This window comes from Hylobates moloch, unplaced genomic scaffold (assembly GCF_009828535.3).
Source record: "Hylobates moloch isolate HMO894 unplaced genomic scaffold, HMol_V3 SCAFFOLD_19, whole genome shotgun sequence".
Lineage (NCBI taxonomy): Eukaryota > Metazoa > Chordata > Mammalia > Primates > Hylobatidae > Hylobates > Hylobates moloch.
Window position 1 is genome coordinate 78,066,438 of NW_026652294.1, and position 20,245 is coordinate 78,086,682.

Consider the following 20,245-nt stretch of genomic DNA (forward strand, 5'->3'; position numbering starts at 1 on the left):
TGGACAAAACATTCTCTATCCCAGGAACACCTTGTTTTGTATTTTGATGAGTTCCAACAGATGCAGAGAATGAAGATAAGGGTAAAACCTACATACTCCAACCACTGGATCATGTGGCACTCAGTAAATACTACTTAAGGCTAAACCAGACATTTAAAAGAGGAAACACAAGAACCTTTCAAAGCACAGACCTTGTCGCTGACCCGGGCTGTGCATTTCAAACTTAAAAGCAAGGTCATTTTTATTTGTTTAAATTGTAGGATCAAGTCATGCGTTGTGTTTTCCCAGAGCCACACTAACAAGCTGTGCATTTTTAGAGCTATGGAAAGAACTCAAAAGCAATGAGTGAAAATGTACGCCATCAGTCTCCTTGCCCTCTCGTGAGTATATAAACCCACTTGACTGCTGTCCAGTTTGAAGTAACTTCCAGCAAACCTGGTTGGTGTCTGCCCTCCCGAACATTTCCACCCGACAGTGTGAATGCTATGAAGAACACTTCTGCCTCCATTTGCCCGCTTTCTTCCCAAATGTTGGAAAGAAAAGTACAAAAATAAGTTTGCCAAGCAGAGGAATAAAAAGGACATACACTCCTTACGTCCCAATTCAAAACAATATTAAATTGTTCTACCTGTTCGATTCTAACACGTGTGGGAAGTGAATTCTATGTGAAAGAAGTCCCCAGCAGCAGTCATGCTCTAGCCTAAGAATGGGAGGGCTGGTCTGGAGTGCTGTGCCTGGAAACTTGTGCTCATGTTAATAGAACGTAGCTGTACTTCTCTCTTTCCTTTTTAACTTTCATCTCCACATGGAGAAGGTGATCACTCAAAATATGCAGCCAGACCTGTTTCCAGTACTGTCTGAAATTCCATAAACAAAGAGAAACTACAGCCTGGGTGTCAGGCAGGCTGATCTGGCCCACCCAGGATGTGTGTGTGAGCCAGCGAGTCTAAGCTGCACTCCTGTAGACCTGTGGGGTTGCCGCGGTGGAGTAAAGTGGCCAAGTAGTGCACGGCCTTCCCGGCCCGCCACCCTCGCCCAGGCCCCCCTGGAATTCGGCCAGCAGTGACCGCCCCACGCCACTCGCAGCTCACCTACCAGGTGGCGCCCGCTGCGCTCTCTGCCAGCCCGTGCTGCACCGCACCCCAGCTCGCTCCCAGCTCACCCGGACCCAGCCTCAGACGTCCTCGATCCTCACCCCATAAGGAAAAGTTTCAACATTCGTGTAAACTTAGCCGGCCACGCACAAATGCCATAGGCTGAGTTTTCACCAATGAAGTCTCCCTCCGGTTGCAGTGACACCACCCCCACCACACTCAGCTGTTCCGCATTCCCTGTTTTCTTAATGAAAACAGGAAACTGGGATCTTCTGAAAATGTGTGTTCTTCACTCCCGTTTTGCCAGTTGATTTTTAAATAAAGCTAGCACTTTAAGCATCTCTACAGAGAGGCTCTGTTTTTCCCATACTAGTCACTTCTTCATGAAAGAGTCTGTGTCCTCCTGCTCAGCCCTTGGTCACCTGAGGAGGTGCCGAGGCACAATCAGCCCCACTGTTCTCTGTGGGTTCTCAGGATCCCCGCAGCACTCACTGGTTTCAGAGCACTGCCTGACTCTTCTCAGCCCTGGGCTTATGACACGTGGCAAGTAGTTATCCTTTATCACTAATTTCAACTGAGCCTTTGCCACTGATGAAAGCTTCTTCTTAAAAAATGAAACAAAAACAAACCTTTTTCCAGATACAAAAGTAGTACATGCTTGTAAAACATTAAAAAAAAAAGCCACATACAGATAATTTAAAGAACGTAAAAAAAAAGGCATTCAGATCTTACCATCTAGTGGCAAGCGTTAATATTTTGGTGTAACTCCTACTTTTTGTATGTATTTCTTAACATAGCTACTTTTCCCACTTAAGGATTTTCAGTAGGAAAGATGAACTGACTCAACATCAGTATTTAAAATACAACAAAACATATCACAGTTTTTACCAAAACCTAACTGGTCCATCTTTAGTTATTTCTTTAGTTCACCTTGTAGAAATCACAAAAAGCATGTATCACATTGAATTACCCCCAAATGAACTTTGAACTTCTGGGAATCAGGAGAGGTTAGAATTTAACTAAGTTAGGCTTGCTTATTTCCTAATACTGCTCAAACCAGGCTACCCAAAAGACTTGTAATTCAAGTTGCATTCTCCAGCAACTAAAAAAGCAAGATGTGTTTTCAAGGTGTCATTTTGACAAACAATTGTCCATGGTAAAAATTATTCTACAATAAAACTACCCAGTGTCATTATTTTTTTAATGTCGTGTTTTCTAGTGTATGTTTACATACATCAACATAAATCAGGCACTTATGAGTCCCTGATTTATTTCTCAACTTTAACAAGACCAAAACACTTTTTTGTCTTTTGTACCAGACTATAAGCACCTAGAGAGCAAAAAATTTAATTAAAAAAAATTTTTTTTTGGCAGAGCACGCTGGCTCACGCCTGTAATCCCAGCACTTTGGGAGACCGAGGAGGATGGATCACTTGAAGGTCAGGAGCTCGAGACCAAACTGGCCAACATGGTGAAACCCCATCTCTACGAAAAATATAAAAAATTACCCAAGCATAGTGGTGGGCACCTGTAATGCCAGCTACTCAGGAGGCTGAGGCAGGAGAATCGCTTGGACCTGGGAGGTGAAGGTTGCAGTGAGCCGAGATCACACCATTGCACTCCAGCCTGGGCAACAAGAGCAAAACTTCATCTCCGCCCCCACCCAAAAATATATATATATACATTTTTTTTTCATTGCTTCCTCTCCCAACCACACACCAATTATCAACATGCTGGGAAGAAAGGAGATGTTTAACAATGTTTACTGAAGGAATAAATAACTGAATATATAACATAATAAACGTGCTAGAGTGCAGTGGCGCCATCTTGGCTCACTGCAACCTCTACCTCCCTGGTTCAAGGGATTCTCCTGCCTCAGCCTCCCGAGGAGCTGGGATTACAAGCACGTGCCACCACGCCCAGCTAATTTTTGTATTTCTAGTAGAGATGGGGTTTCACTATGTTGGCCAGGCTGGTCTCAAACTCCTGACCTCAAGTAATCTGCCTGCCTTGGCCTCCCAAAGTGCTGGGATTACAGCTGTGAGCCACTGTGCCTGGCCAACAGTGTAAGATAATAAACTTTGAAAAACATCTTGATGCTCTGAAGACAGAAGTTGTTCATTAAATATTAGTGTTAAGGACATTTCTTACACAATACTGTTGCAGTTGTTATCTTTAGGCTGTGGAATTATAGATGATTTTTATTTTGTTCTTTATATTTTATAATTTTTACAACACATGGGTATTGGTCCTTTTTTTTTTTTTTTTGAGACAGGGTCCCACTCTGTTGCCCAGGCTGGAGTGCGGTGGTATGATCATGGCTCACTATAGTCTCTGCCTCCTGGGCTCAAGTGATCCTCCTGCCTCAGCTTCCTGAGTACCTGGGAACTATACGTAGCACCATGCCTGGCTAATTTTAATTTTTTAAAATTATTTTTAGTAGAGATGAGGTCTTGCTATTTTGCTCAGGCTGGTCTTGAACTCCTGGTCTCAAGCAATCCTCCCACCTCAGCCTCTCAACATGCTGGGATTACAGGTATAAGCCACTATACCTGGCCTGGGCATTTTTCTTAAAATGTATTACGAGAAGTCACTGTTTGGAAGGCAAATGGAATTGACTGCAATAAACTGAGAAAGTTCACTTGGGAGGTGAATGAATAGGGGTGGCCATGGCAAAGACAGCTTGATGTTCTTTAGTATGCATTATCTCCTCCTTCCACACTAATAGGGGCAAATGAAAGTCTGTAAACAGAAGTATCATGTAGCATACCCAAGGAACCTCCATTAAAAAACACAGAAATAATTCTTTCATCTATGTTCTTCTTTGTGCCTTCCTCCATCCTGCTGCCTGGAATGCAGATGTGATGACTGGAACACTAGTGTAACTTTGAAACATGAGTTCATATCTAGGGGTGGAGGAACAATGTACTAGAAGGAACCTGGGCCTCAAAGGACTTTGTGGATCAGAGCTACTATAATATTTCTGAAAAGCCTACCTCTATACTTTTAAGTGAAAAAGATATAAAGGTCTATTTTGTTTTAGCTATCGTTTGTTTTGGGTCTTGTTTACTTGGAGTTACACTGAATTCTAATAGGTACTGCAGTTCTTCTCCCCCTCTCAAAAATTAAGACTAGATCTTAAAAAGGAGAAAGATGCTAAATGATTAACTGGAAAAGCGTTACAATAAAACTTAAATTATTAATTCAGGATCAAGAGGAAATATAAAAACAACAGCTTTGGCCGGGCGCAGTGGCTCACGCCTGTAATCCCAGCACTTTGGGAGGCCGAGGTGGGCAGACTGCCTGAGGTCAGGAGTTCAAGACCAGTCTGGCCAACATGGTGAAACCAAATCTCTACTAAAAATGCAAAAAATGTGGCCGGGCATGGTGGTGTGCACCTGTAATCCCAGCTATTCAGGAGGCTGAGGCAGGGGAATTGCTTGAACCAGAGAGGTGGAGGTTGCAGTGCGCCAAGATCACGCCACTGCATTCCAGCCTGGGTGACAGAGCAAGACTCCATCTCAAAAAAAAAAAAAAAGTTTTTTTTTTTTTTTTTTTTTTTTTTTTAAATCTCTACCTGGGTTATCAAAAGACTCTTAACTAAGCCTTTTTGGACTAACAGAACTATGCCTGCTTTTGCACAGTCAAAATTCCACTGGCTCTATCGGCAGCTGAAATCCTGAGAGTAACAGCTTCCAACGAAATATTCTGGAATTGGAGGGCTCTCCCTGGTGTTGACAAGAATTTTTTGAATGTCTGGAAATCCAGTGGTGGAGACTGCTCCTGGCACCACCTCTACCTTCATTATATAAACATTTATTGAAAGCTTAATTGGGTACAGAAAATGGTCCTATTCAGTGGAAGGGGTAGGAGGAAAAATTTATAAGAAATAAAATGAGATACAGTCTAGCTGAGAGATGACTACCAAACACCCTTAACATAACACTAATTGAGATCAGTGACAAAGGCATATATCAACAATGCAGGCCAGGAGTGGTGGCTCATGCCTGGAATCCCAGCACTTTGGGAGGCCAGGGTGGGCAGTCCACTTGAGATCAGGAGTTCGAGACCAGCCTGGCCAACATGGTGAAACCCTGTCTCTACTAAAAATACAAAAATTAGCTGGGTGTGGTGGCACATGCCTGTAATCCCAGCTACTTGGGAGGCTGAGGCAGGAGAATCGCTTGAACCTGGGAGGCGGAGGCTGCAGTGAACCGAGACTGCACCACCACATTCCAGCCTGGGCGACAGAGTGAGACTCAGTCTGAAAAAACCCCAAAAAACAACAACCCTGCCCCCACTCCAAAAAACCAAAACACAATGCAGTATGAAAGTATGTAAGCTAGTGATCAAAACAGAACCGACTTAACCAGAGATGAGTTCTGAAGACAAGGTAAATGACAGAGTAAAAAGGTGAAGAGCCAGGGCAGAACCTGTTGGTGCTGCTGAAGGAATGCCAAGATTAGACAAGGGGAAGATGATGAGTACAGGAGAGGCCACCAATCTCACATCCTGGAGCAGGGCAAGTTTTTCCACTGAAACTAGGGGCTAAAAGGCATCAACAAAGATCGTCTTGACAATTGTGTGCGTGTGAGACTGAGGTAGGCAAAGAGGCTAAATTCAATAGGACCAGTTAAAATGTTATAATATCCAGTGGGAAGTACAGACTGAATAAAACATTTATTCACACATTCGACTTACATTTATAATTGATATTGATAATAAAGGCACACGAAGTAATATCTACTTTCTCTCTCTGTCTATCTCTCTAGTTTTCTATGAATCTTCACTTACTATTTACCACGCACTGTTCTAGGGGCTGTGGACACTGAACAGAATGGACAAAGTCTCTGCCCTCACAAGGCTCTCAGTCTAGTGGGGATGGGGTGCATAGAAAAGTAATTAAAGGCAGAAGTGAAGCAAACAGCGACATGACAGCTGGCATCGCCAGAATTTATACCAGTGTCTCAAGGTAAGTGGATGGCCCGCTCACTAACACTGGGCTCCATGTTGTCTTAGGTTGGCATCATCTCTGAGCCAACTTAGTCCTAGACACCAAGGGTCACAGAGTCCATTTCCTCCCTCTCTCCCAACTAAGTTTGCACAGTCTGCAATTTGGGGTAACCAAACACCAATGCACGGCATCAATTAGAGAAAACTCTCCAAGTTCACAGCAAATTCCTATGTGTTCAGAGAAAAGGTGAAATCAACAAACTGATGGCAAGTCTGCTCCTTATTCATCTCCTATAAAACTTAGTGCTCTGTGAGAGGGGCCCAATTTACTGCCTCAAGAACAATGAGAAATTTGCTTGCAATTCTTCTGCATTAATAAAGTGAAATGGAGTTATGGATATTTCAAAAATCATTTCATCTAGATTCATAAAGTACTATATGATTTTAACTTTTAATGAAACTAAAGTTGCTGTCCAAATAATACACGGTTTGGAAAGACATAAAAATTAACGTACTCACCAGGAAGAAGATTAGATCGCAGGAAACTAGTCTGGGAGTACTAACCTGCTTGCAGTGATTCTCAGCTGGAGGTAATTTTTCTTTTAAACCAACCAAATGAGGCGTGGAGGTGATTTTGCCCCCATGAAGAGACATTTGGCAATGCCTGAAGATATTTATCATTGTCACTGCTTGGGGTACTACTGGAATCTAGTGTGTAGAGGCCAGAGCTGCTGCACACATTTTGCCATGCACAAGACAGGCCCTCCCTCCCCCAACAAAGAATCATCTAGCTCATAATGTCAGCAGTGCTGAGACTGAGAAAGTCTGTGCTGGGGACAGCGAGAAGAATAAAAATTCACAGACAGCAACTGAAATTTTGGCCATATAATCTGTATTCTTCCACTGGGCACGGAGGCTCATGCCTGTAATCCCAGCACTTTGGGAGGTCGAGGCGCGCGGATCACCTGAGGTGGGGAGTTCGAGACCAGGCTGACCAACATGGAGAAACCCCATCTCTACTAAAAATACAAAATTAGCTGGGTGTGGTGGTGCATGCCTGTAATCCCAGGTATTTGTGAGGCTGAGGCAGGAAAATTGCTTGAACCTGTGAGGCAGAGGTTGCGGTGAGCCAATATCATGACACTGCACCCCAGCCCGGGCAAGAGTGAAACTCCATGGCAAAAAAAAAAAAAAAAAAGTCTGTAGTCTTCAAGTCTTTCATTTCCTATTGAGGCCAATAACACTATGCTCAAGTGCTCAAGTGATAAAAATGCCACTTTTGAGAGAAAAAAAGCATTCAATACTTTCTACATTCTCTGCCATAATGACCCATTCTTTAATATGAGCAAATAGCACCGGGGTGAAATAATGTGTCCTGTGGACTTTAAAACGAGGAGACTTTGATATTATTACTTTATCTATTAATTAGCACACACTGACTTCTTTGTTCTGATTTCACTGCTGCACACTCTAGGCCCAATTACTGACTGATGGTGCTGTGAAAAATAATTACACCCCGTGCCACAACTTTCACACACTATTTATGTGTTTTTCTTTGCCAGATACCACACCTGACTGTTGAAACTGAACATACTTTGCTAATTCCCATTAATGTTATTGTCCCCTCTCACATGAAGCATGAAGATTTTGCGTGAAGAGCTGAGTCAGTCCTAGAGAAGTACATAATTATCACAGATTTCCACATTTAAAAGCCCCAGAGTGTAAGCATCCAGCTGTTCAAAGCAGTCAAAAAGATCCCACGTCAGCAGGAAAGCAAACCAGCAGGATGAACTCAGGAAGAGAGGCAAGTTCTCATGAAGCTAATTACTCAGAGTATGAGAGTAATTAAGTTAGCACATCAACTTTTCCAGGAGTGGAAAGTGTTCTAAGAAGACAGCGAAGTACAACAGCGTCCTTCTGAACGGGTTTAGCAGGTGGCACCTCCTGATGACACTGTTAACATTAAGCTCTTTGAGACCCAGCAGCTTTGCTACCTGTATCAAGTTTGTGTGAGGAACACCATTTGTTACAGAATACACAATAAAAAGGGTAGCAATATGAGTGTTCCTCCTTCTGGTTTAAAGGAATGGATAACAGATGAGATTTTCTTTTGCTCTTGCATTTACCAAAGAGTTGTTTTTAAGCCTGCTCTTTTCCCTCCCAGATAAAACCCATTCATTCAGTCATTCAAATGATGGGCACCTGCCAAGTGCTAGGCTTTTTCTAAGAAGCCTGAAATCCTTCTCCTCACAGAGTTGATACTGCCTACTGCAATTCACCAATACCTCTTCAGGTTATCGGTAGGTAGGTAAGTATGTATTCATTCATTCTTTTAGAGACAGGGTCTCGCTCTGTCACTCAGGCTGGAGTGTAGTGGCACGATCACAGCTCATGGCAGCCTTGAACTCCCCAGCTCAAATGATCCTCCTGCCTCAGCCTCTCTAGTAGCTAGGACTACAGATGTGTGTGACCAAACCCGGCTAATTTTTAAATTTTTTATAGAGATGGGGTCCCACTATGTTGCCCAGGCTAGTATAGCTGTTTCAAAAAGCTACCTAAACACTTCATGCAAATAAAATTGTAACATTAAAGAAAGCAAAAGTATATGCCAGAAGTTCCTAAGAAATATCAGGTCAGTGACACGTATGTAGCATAACTGCAATTTTACAGGCTTGGTTTGTTTATATGATTAAGTTAGAATGTGGTGTTGCTTCCTGTACTCCTAACTCTTCCTAACTCCTTTTGGCTTCTCCCCCCAAATCTTTGGATTTCCTCTCACAGATAATCTTATCTGAACCTTTTTTTTTTTTTTTTTGAGACGGAGTCCTGCTCTGTCGCCCAGGCTGGAGTGCAGTGGCACAGTCTCGGCTCACTGCAAGCTCCGCCTCCCGGGTTCACGCCATTCTCCTTTCTCAGCCTCTCCGAGTAGCTGGGACTACAGGCGCCCGCCACCACACCCGGCTAATTTTTTGTATTTTTAGTAGAGATGGGGTTTCACCATGGTCTTGATCTCCTGACCTCATGATCCGCCCGCCTCGGCCTCCCAAAGTGCTGGGATTACAAGCGTGAGTTATCTGAACCTTTTTAACAGACGTTAACCTGCACACTACTCCTACGTCTTCCACTGTCTCCCATCACTACCCCCCACTCCATACCAGCTCCATCTTCCACATCTACCTGTTCCCACACTCTGTAAAGAGAATGCTGACTAAGGAAGATGCAGCTGTTACACTGAAAGATGGATGTATTCTTTCATTCAGCAAATATTTATTAAGTGCCTGCAATAGGCCAAACACTGCTAGGTGCTAAGCAAAACAGACACAGAGCCTGTCTGGGTAGAACTTATGAAGTACAGGAGGAGACAGACAAGTGATCACATAAATAACAACTGTATTAAGTGTTGTGAAAGTAAAATACAGGCGTTATGTTGGAACAGAGCAGGGACCCCGCCTAGGCTACAGGTAGGGAGGGTTCTTCAAGGGAGTGGTAGCTAAGGAGTCCACCGGGCAGTGTGCTGGGGATGTGTGGAGGGATGGGAGAAATTCTAGGCAGAGGAAAGAGCATATGCAAAACCTGCCACTTGTAGGAACTAGGAAGAGGACTTTGCAAAGACTGCAGTGAGACAGAAGGGGAACAGACAGAGCCCTAATTCCACAGGACCCTGGGAATCAAGTTTTTGCATCATAGATGCATTGGTAAGCTATTGAAGGGTTTTAAACAAGGGAGTGAAATGATCAGATTTGCATTTTAATAAGATTGCTCTGGCTAGATGCTGGAGATTAAAATTCTCAGCATCCTCCATTAGGGTTGGTTTCCATGGATTATTCAAGTCCCCATGAATTTTTGTCTAGGTATAACAAATTCCTTTGCACCATGTGAATTTTATCTACCCAATTAGATAATAAGTGGTAATAGTAAGATAAGTTCTGGGGGTATTCAATAACTAGAACTTTGATACTGTCTGCATTTAGGCTAGCCAGCCTGTAGCCTTAACTCTGCCTGCCCCTAATACTTAGAAGGAAACTGAGAAGGCCAGACAAATTCCAGCTACTCTGGGCTGAGCTGGAGACCAGGATCAGGTCTCTGGGCTTGTTTTCTAGGGCTCTGTTACCTCATTCTGCTACTAAAAAAGAAAATATTTTTCTTTAAACCAATGGATGACTCACTGCAGAAAAAAGTGATGGGATTCCTTTTCTGAAGGTCATTAAAGTATGAGAAATCTAACCTGGGAAGGACGGATATGGCATGAGTGAGGGCAGGAAGAAACAGGAGACAATATTTTAGGGAATCCAGGTTCTGATTTAGCATGTTGAGATGCAGAACACAGACTCGCTCTGTGTTTGAAACTCTAGGATGGGAAGAGCAAGGACTGAAAATGCCTGTGAGGCTAAGACAACGCAGACCCTGGCAGCCAGCAAGTGTCTCTGGAGGCAGGAGAGAAAGGCGGGCAGCACGCTGTTTCCAGCTTTGTGTACCCCTCCACCCACACCTGACCAGGGCCTGAACTGGCCAACAGGGAAAGCTAAAGGTAGACGATAGGCCTGGGGAACTTAAGCAATATACTCTGAAAATGAAAAACTTCCACCCACCAGATGATCTCCGACAAGCTGAATTTCAGGTTGGCTTGCCTCTAGGGTCCCCAGTGTTACTGCTGGCCTGCCTACCACAGGTCTTGTTGCAAGTGACCCATACTGTCTGAGATAAATACATATCTAGAACTCAGATAACACCCTCCGCCTACCAGTTATTAGTCTCAATCGTCAGCACACATCAGATTGGCTATTTAACACCAATGTCAAGGGTCTATTTGATTCAAACTCTTTTGAATCCCCACTAGCCAAATCTAGGATAATTTGAGCATTAAAATAACATAATTAATGATAGTAACAAGTTACAATCCAGTGAATAGGTATCTACTTGTGAGTCCATCATGCTATAATAAATACATTGGAATACCTACTAATATATACAAGGAACTATGTAAACAAAAAATCACCATGGACCAATTATTAGAACAGTGGCGGATTCAGGTAGGAATCACTAGCTAAGGCTAGTGGGTAGAGATTTCCTACCAAAGACTAAGATACTGATGTGGTCTCAGAATATCTCACCAGAAAATAACATCAATAATAAAAAAAGAAATGGCGACTCTATGATGAGAAAGCTGACAAATAACCACCTCGACCAGGTGATCAAAGTTCACATCATGTATTTGCATCGGGAAGAGCAGAGCATCACTTTTGCACTGTCCTGCCAAGAAGGCATGGCCTGGACCCTGCCTGAAACACATTCTACAGAATGTCAGGCCTCTCTTTTTAAAACCATCACAGCCGTGAAAAAAAAGTAAAAACGAGAACTTTTCAGATGGAAGGAGACTAAAAAGACATGACAACTGCATTTCTACACACACACACACACACACACACACACACACACAGATGGAACAAATATGGTAAAATGTTAACCATGGGAAACCTGAATCTGGGTGAGGGAGGCATGAGAGCTCTTTTCATAAATTATCTCCTGACCTCGTGATCCGCCTGCCTCGGCTTCCCAAAGTGCTGGGATTACAGGCGTGAGCCACCGCACCCGGCCCTCAAGCAGTATTTATGTTTGTATTCCTCAGTACTTGGCGCTTGGTACATGGCCCTCTTAGTATCTGTTGAAGTGAAAAGCCCCACATCTAGGCACCTACTGATGAGTAAGTATAACAGAGGAAGAGATGTAGTGATTTGAAGCAGGCACTCTGGGGCCAGACTGCTTGGGTTTGAATCCTGGCTCTGCTGCTTTGCAGCTGTCAGCAAATTAGACTATATTCCAATTGTCTTAGAAAACAATAGTACCTGCGTCAGTGTGTTGTCACTTAGAACAATGTGTGGGTTCTACTGTCACTACTAGTGGTACTGGATCACGCTCTGTTGTCTGGAGAAGAACACAACCCTGGTCCCCCACAGAGGACCCAGAACTCTTCCTCCTCTATGCCCTGCCCCCACCCCCATGAAGTCAGGGTTTAAGGTATTTGTGATACTTGTTCAAGATCAGGTAAGTCTGCTAAAATCTTGAGTTCTACATTAGTTTCTTCTAGTTAGAGTGTACGAAGGAGATGCCAGCAGGGAGCTGTAGGGGATGTGTGTGTGCGCACGCACTGCTTGGGCAGAGTGGTATGTACTAGTTAGATAAGGGGGAGTCCTAGTCCAGCACAGGAAGGAAATAAAAGCAAAAGCAGACAAACACCCCCCAACTTTTAAAGTATATTATGGCCAGGTTAACATATCTCCATCTCACAACACGAGGACGAAGGTGAGTGCCGATTATTCTGCACACTCATTCTGCAGCTCTCCCAAAGTCCTCAGGGCACAGGTGCTCTCTAACACACTGTGCAAAGATGGTGCTTTAAACCACCCAGAGCACCTCCATGGTAGTCATCCTGAATGGCCTGCCTAGGTTGGGGGAAGGTATACTTTTCTTTTCATAAAACAAGAACAGGAACTATGATCAATTCCTAGTTCATGGATGAGCAATGGGCAGGAGAGCCCTGCAATCATACAATGCAGTGACGTGATTCATACCCTTAAAATGAGGGGGTCAGTGGAACTCTGATTTCCAAAGTTGCTTCCAGGCTATGCGTAAGTGTTGACTATACTTGATACAAAATTTCTTAACATGGCCTGAAGAAAAATGAATCACAGCAAGTGTCAGACCAGATGAGCTCAGGCAGACAGAGGCTGCAGTCTTCCCCTGTGCACGTCCCACTCAGCAGCACCTTTCCAGCTGCATCCTAACTGGCATGACCTAACGATCCCCAGTGCAGTGTCCCTCCTGGGTACTGCCAATTCTACTCTGGGCATGAGTTAAGAGGCCAGAAGCCAGGCTGCACGTAAGAGTGAGGGGAAGACAGCGGAAAGGGTTACTATTCTCAGTAGTGGAATGGCATGGCTTAATAAAGGGCACATTGTGCTAGGGAGGCATGTGATGGTAACAGGGGCCTTGCGGTTTATACAGTGGCCCTCTTCTCCAGTGTTCAGTGCCAACTACAAGATGCAGCAACTCTTTACCCCAAATCTGTCTCAAAACAGCCAAAATGCCATGGGCTCCTAAGTGCAAGCCCAACTATGCTGCTCTCTAATGTCCACTGTCTAATTTTAAAAGTTATTGCTGAAATACAGCATCAATCATGCATGAACAGAAGAGAATGAGCTTGGACTGTTATTTTCCAAACTTTCTTCAAAAGTAACATGCTGTTCTAAGCGTAAAAAGGAAATGTGCCAGTTCAGAGAGTAATGCTGTGAAAAGCAGAAACGGAGCACTGGCTAACTTGGGGATAAAACAGGCTTTTCTAACAGAACATTACAGTTCTTTGGCCAGGGGGACGTGGGGCGGCAGTAGAAAACTAGTATTTGTGTGAATCCCTGTCCTTATTTTGTTTTATAGTGTTTATAAAAGAAGCCAGCTTTAAAGAGTATTGAGCAACTCCCTATTAGAAAAACAGAGCTGAAAACAAATACCCAAAGATGGATTTAGCAACAAAAAAAGAAATTACTGAAGTGAACTAAACCTTAAACTCAAAAACTCAAATCTTAGCACATATATACGTACAACCATTCACTCCTGCAACACTGACATCTTTATGTTAAAGCCATAGGTAAAGCTGAAATTTTCACTGGACCAACAATCAAGTACTGGGTTATTCTTTCTAGCTTGAAGTAAAAGCAAATCTTTTTCACAACACACAGAGCTCGAGTTTATATTTCACCGACCCCTACCCAAACATCATGCTCTCCTCCTCTCTTTCTTTTGTGGGCCTTCTTACTTACCCACCCAGAAACAAAATAACTGTGATTTTCAGCGAGCAGGAAGCCAGGTCTCAGGCAGACTTCCCTCGGCATTAAAGGGACTCCACACATTAGCAGGCAAAGGGCCCAGGAGCTGTTGCAGAGAATTTATTTATACCCATTTGGAATTTCCTGACGAACTAACAGCCTGCTGGCCACGGGGTTTAATTCCAGGACGCTTGGCGTCAGTGAGACAGCAAAAATTACCAACAAACAAAACTGCTAGCAAGATCTTAAAAAAGAGGCAAAGCCCTCTCTCATCTTCCTTCTGATTTTTCAAACTATCCTCACACTCTTTAGATATATGAAATGCTGACCTAGAAATGCAGCTGTAAGCCTGTTAATTCTAGGAAGAAATCAGAAAGGCAGCAAATGTTTCCTCATTGTTTGTGCTGACTTACTCCCTCTTTCCCCAACCCTCCACTGCAGAGAAAGGCTCTCTGTTATAATTGGAGCTATAGCACAGCAGCTGGCTTGTGAAGGAAATGATTCAGTTTATGCTGAACCGAGGCCAGAGTGGAGGCAAGTGGTTCCTTTTTGGTTTCTTCTTATTTAATGCAACATATAATTAGAAGGCTAAAAACACTCACCATTTCTAAACCATAGGCCCAAGCCTCCTTCCCTTGCTCTGTACCCTCATACTCTTAAACATTTTATTCATAACATCTTCGAGCAACCTTTGTTTTTGTTTCAAAAAGTTAGTAAGAATGGTATGTTCCCCTAATGATTTAAATTCATTACCTCAAAAAAAAAGTTTTTGAGATAGTGTATCACTCTGTCACTTAGGCTGGAGTACAGCGGTGCAATCACAGCTCACTGTAGCCTCAACCTCCTGGGCTCATGTGATCCTCCCACCTCAGCCTCCAGAGTAGTACATGACACCACACCCAGCTAATTTCTGTATTTTTTTGTAGCGATGGGGTCTTACTATGTTGCCCAGGTTGGGCTCGAACGCCTGAGCTCAAGAAGTCCTCCAGCTTTGGCTTCCCAAAGTGCTGGGATTACAGGCATGAACCACCACACGTGGCCCAGAATTTTTTTTTTTCAAAAGCAGAAGAAAACATTTCTGTCAAAAGTAAATGATAACATAAAGCTCAAGAGAATTTTTAATGTTCTGGGTATGTTCTAAAACCGGATTGTGGATATACAACTGTCCACATATACTAAAACTTATCAAACCATACACTTAAAATGGGTGAATTCTATGGTATATAAAACAGCTCCATAAAGTTTAAAGTAAAAAAAAAGGGAAGAAAAAATCTAACCCAAATCTCTTATCAATGGAGGTCTTGTTGTGTAAAGTAATATGAAATTATCTGAATCTGCTATTTCAAAATACCTGGCACTTGAAGCTTTGTTTTCAGTTTGTTATTTTTTAATCTGTTGGTTTATTTGGTACAAACCAAGCCCAAATAAATGCCATGGTCTTACAGAGTTTAATCTTTGTGTCTTCACACAGGAAAATGTGTGTCTCAAAGATAATCACCTTTAAGGTCTCCCATCAGTAACTGGTCACCAGTAAGAGAAGAGACAGAAGGAAAGTAAACGGAACAAGGCAGGGCATGTGCAGGCACCAAGATGAGCCAAACTAGACAGGTCCAGTGACTTATTATAAAACTGTGCCTCTCTCTACACAGCTGTCCCCTGTTTTGAATTTTACAAAGCAGGCTATTTAGGGTCATGCCTCATCTTTGTTGAAGTCTGTTTCATTGTTTAGAACTGGCTTTGCTTGCCTGCCTTGTGATAAAATTCAGTAAATCTTGTTCAACTAGTGCCACATTTACCCAATGTACTTAGACAAAGGTGAAGAAGGCATTTAAAAGAACCCTTTTTGGGGGGCATGGTGGCTCATGCGTGTAATCCCAATTCTTTGGGAAGCTGAGGAAGGAGGATCACTTGAGCCCAGGAGTTTGAGACCAGCCTGGATGACACAGTGACACCCTGTCTCTACCCAAAAAAAAAAAAAAAAAATTAGCTAGGTGTGGTGGCTTGCCCCTGTAGTCTCAGCTTCTCGGCAGCTGAGACTGGGAGGATTACTTGAGCCTGGGAGGTTGAGGCTGCAGTGAGCTATGATCATGCTACTGTACTCCAGCCTGGGTGACAGAGTGAGAGTCTGGTCTCCAAAAAAAAAAAAAAAAAAAAAAATTCTGGTATTACTTAGTTACATTATTATATTCCAAACTAAGATTTAATATCGGCTGGGTGCAGTGGCTCATGCCCGCAATCCTAGCACTTTGGGAGGCCAAGGCAGGAGGATCACTTGAGCTCAGGAGTTTGAGACCAGCCTAAGCAAAATAGTGAGACCTTGTCTCCATTAAAAAAATATACATATACATATATATATACACACACGCACACATATATATATAAAATTTTAAAACTATCAAAAGACTTGTTCTTAAAAGTTAAACGAATAAACTACTGAATGTAGTGTTTCTTGATCCTGCAAAAAAAAATCTGCTACATTCTTACTCATAAATATTGTGTTCTGTTAAGAGTTGAGATTATATAAAGCAGTCAAAGTCAATCATTTTGCTAAAGTAGCTTGTATCTGACCCTGTGGGTGTTTGCCTCTGTGCTTCCGTGAAGGTGAGGTCCAGCAGAAATAGTCATTGTATGCAAATAAATGCCTAGTCCTTTATCAGACGATGACAAGGGTTGGGAAGGGCAACAATTAAAAATATGAACCCCTTCTGCCTGGAAACCATCAATCACAAAGGTTCCCACTGAAGAGAGAAAGACACACCTATCTGCCTTTACTCTCTCAATATACCTACAAAGAAAGAAGCCAATAAGATGTGGGAAGATGAAGATGTACTCAAGGCTTGGCCTCTGACAGGTGGAGAATAGCCAGAAAAGGTGACGCCCAGTGAGAAAAGGAACGTGCTGGAGACAAAAGCCTTCTGTGGTACCAGGCTGGCTGAGAGTATACCAGCACAGTCTTTATGCCTGGCATGGCGGCTTTGGAACTTTGAGACTTCAACCTGAACCTTCAGTTCTTACGCTTAACAGGATTACTGCAGCAAGACTTTTCCCCCAGAGAGTCTGCCCGCTTAGTCTAGAGATAAGAAAAAAGTTAAATTAAGTAGTGAGTGGTGGCCTGAACTACACTGTGGACAGGTCAAGATGCCTATTTCCTGACATCCACTGAATTTACTTTCCTCCCCCAACATTCCCTGCCCCCGTCTTTCCCCACCACCCACTGTGCACAATTCTTCTGGACTCCACTGCTCCAGATGCCTTATACATACACGAACTCATTTAATCCTCACAACAACCCTCTACAGCAAGGTGTGATTACTTCGGCCTTTTACAGATGAGGCTTATGTCATGCATAAGCATGCTGCTATTCTACTGCTACTGCTTACTCTACTGCTGAATTCATACTATTTTGGTACTGAAAAGCCATGAACTAGGGACATTCTCTCTTGTAGCCCTTTTATTTTTTTTTCTTTTGAGACAGAGTCTCGCTCCGTCACCCAAGCTGGAGTACAATGGTGGGATCTCGGCTCACTGCAACCTCTGCCTCCCGGGTTCAACCAATTCTCCTGCCTCAGTCTCCCAAACAGCTGGGATTACAGGTGCCTGCCACCACACCCAGCTAGCTTTTTTTTTTTTGTATTTTTGGAAGAGATGGGGTTTCACCATGTTGGCCAGCCTGGTCTCAAACTCCTGACCTCAGGTGATCCACCCACCTCGGCCTCCCAAAGTGCTGGGATTACAGGCTTGAGCCACCGTGCCCAGCCTCTTGTAGCTCTTATAAACAACAACAAAAGCCACAACAAAGCCCAAGGACAACAATCAAAACAATCTCACATTCCCTCCACCCTTTCTGTCTCAGGTAAGCTTACCTTGCAAAAACTCTACCTATGAGTATTTGCCTTAGAAAGAGATAGAGTGAAAAGAGGATGCTCTGCTACCCCACGCTGAGGGCCTGGGTTATTTGTGTTCTATTGGACTTCCCCAAACCCCTAAAGAGTTCAAATACTGTATTGTGCTACTTTAACCCACCCCTCCCCTTAGATGCTTGGGATGGGTGTGAGACCTACACTGTCTGAGCTGCGATGAGGGAGAAAGCGGGTATGGCCCTTTCCACAGCACCAAGGCTCTTCTCCACCCATCTCTTTCATAGTCTTAGGGTGTGACGGGATTTAGGGGATTAAAAGGAAAGTCCAGCAAGGCGCCTGCTTTTCCATTCCTCCTCCTGCGAGGTGTGCACCGTACTGGGTCTTGGAAGAGGACTCCTCCTTTACATGCCCGGATCTGCAGGATCCGCTCAGAAGACTTAATGTGAGGGGAGATTTCCCAAGGAGAGGCCATCCTGCCTTCCACATGAGGAGGGTGTGCCCCGGCAGAGGGGTCTGATTCTTGTCAGGAGAGTGACTTTAGGAAGAGGATGCTATCTCATGGTCCTATCTTAAAAGACAAGAAAAATAAAAAGTCTTCTGTCTTCTTATCCTTTATTCAACAAATGCAATTCCCCAAACACATGTGAAGGCTTAAAACTAGTGTCGCATGGGCTTTCTACACCTCAGGCTTTCTTTACAGTCTGGATTGCCCCATGGTTATTACCTTTGTCACATCTAAAGAAGAGATGGTCTCATAACATATTTTCATCCAAGATATGAAATCAGCATTAAGAAAAGCCAATACCAAATGAACTGGGGGACACAGAACTAAATAAGAACATTAAGACCTTAACTTAGATTACTACAAAGACTCTATAAAGGCTGTAAATAAGGGATAATAAGGACTATTTATCTCCTCACACCTAAAAGAGGTGAGGTCTGTAGAGACTTTCCCAGGAAAACAGTGGGAAAGAAGGAAAGCAGGCCAGCCAGCCATACCCCCAGGGGCTACCAGCTCAGGTTCTTACCTATAGTTGCAACCAGCCCACGAAGCTGCACCAGAGAATAAGCCTGAGACAAAAGGAACCAACTGGAGTCCCAACTCCTCCGTATCTGGTTGTGTTGCTAACATGCCGCAAAAAGCAATGAAAGGCCATGGCAGCTAGAAAGAACTTTCCAAATGGCCCCTGACAATAATCTTCCCCTTAGACAGCCACAACGTACCTGGTCACCTCTCTCTGGAATCCAAGGCATTAAGACATTTAACAGACGATACCATCTTTCTTTCTCACTCTTTAGTTTTTTTTTTTTTTTTTTTTGAGACAGAGTCTCGCTCTGTCAGCCACACTGGATTGCAGATCTCGGCTCACTGCGACCTCCGCCTCTCGGGTTCAAGCTATTCTCTCGCCTCAGCCTCCCAAGTAGTTGGGATTACAGGTGCCCGCTGCCACGCCCAGCTAATTTTTGTATTTTTAGTAGAGACGGGGTTTCACCCTGTTGGCCAGGCAGATCTCAAACTCCTGACTTCAAGTGATCTGCCTGCCTTGGCCTCCCAAAGTGCTGGGATTACAAGCATGAGCCACCACACCCAGCAACAATACCATCTTAAGCCTGCCTTAGAGCAAGTGAGGGAGAGAAGGCAGATAACTACAATTTTCACAAGAGGGGGCAGAACGCAAGAGTGTGTGTATGACACAGTAAAAGCCATCTGTTCACCCAGGAAACACACCCAGGTGAAGTGTCACACATGAATTCACAGAGCGACCAACTGGGAACTTAGGGGAAAAGGCTGGAAGAAAACTGCAAAGAATACAGCACATCAGACTGGCAACTGGCAGGGCTCAGGCCCACAAATTCTTAGGCAGGTGCTGGGCCTGATTTTTGACCTGTATTATATGCCCAGCATCATGCCAGCACAAAGTAGGTGCTCTGCAAATATTTGCTGGTTGAACATTGAATCTGTTGACTCTACGAGGACTACTAAGCAAGGCATTGTTGGGCATACGAAGAAGATGACATGATTCTTGCCTCTTAAAACACTCAAGTTTATAAGATTAGTGAGGCACACAACCCTAACTCTTAATTAAAAGCAACTGATGGCAATTATTTAATAGAAATAATAACAGAATAATAAGAATAAAGAAGAGGAAGAGAGGAACTCCCATTGGGAGTATCTGAGAACGCCTGTTGGGAGAGGTAAGAGAGGTAGCAGGACTTGAAGAATCAGAAGGGCTTATATTAACAGATATGGGAAAGATATCCCGGTCAAGAAATCAAAGTCACTAACTGGGGAAGAGGGCAGGGTGAGACTGGGAAACAGCAATGGGAGGGAGCAGATGCCCCTATCTTACACAACTCTTTGGATACAGCTGGTCTCTGAGTACCTGTAGTCATGGACTTCCGGTAAGGCCTACTGTGATTTTTACAGACACAAGAACTGAAGAAACGGAAATAGACCATGATTTCAGCCAAAATAAGGCCCAAAACAAAAGTTCAGAGTTAAGATAAGGGAATAATA

General features: G+C 43.5%; 1 protein-coding gene across 10 annotated transcripts in view; it reads right to left on the minus strand.

The window, feature by feature from the left end:
• KANK1 (KN motif and ankyrin repeat domains 1) overlaps nucleotides 1-20,245 on the minus strand; it is a 242,971-nt gene that overhangs the window by 37,630 nt on the left and 185,096 nt on the right. The window contains exon 1 of one of the 10 annotated variants that reach the window (XM_032138187.2): nucleotides 13,862-13,938. The exons of 8 other annotated variants lie outside the window; for them this stretch is intronic. The gene's annotated coding sequence lies outside the window, so the exon portion shown is untranslated. Of the gene's footprint in view, nucleotides 1-1,095; nucleotides 1,185-13,861; nucleotides 13,939-20,245 lie in introns of those variants that run through there. One more of the 10 variants, XM_032138186.2, reaches the window with a different exon arrangement.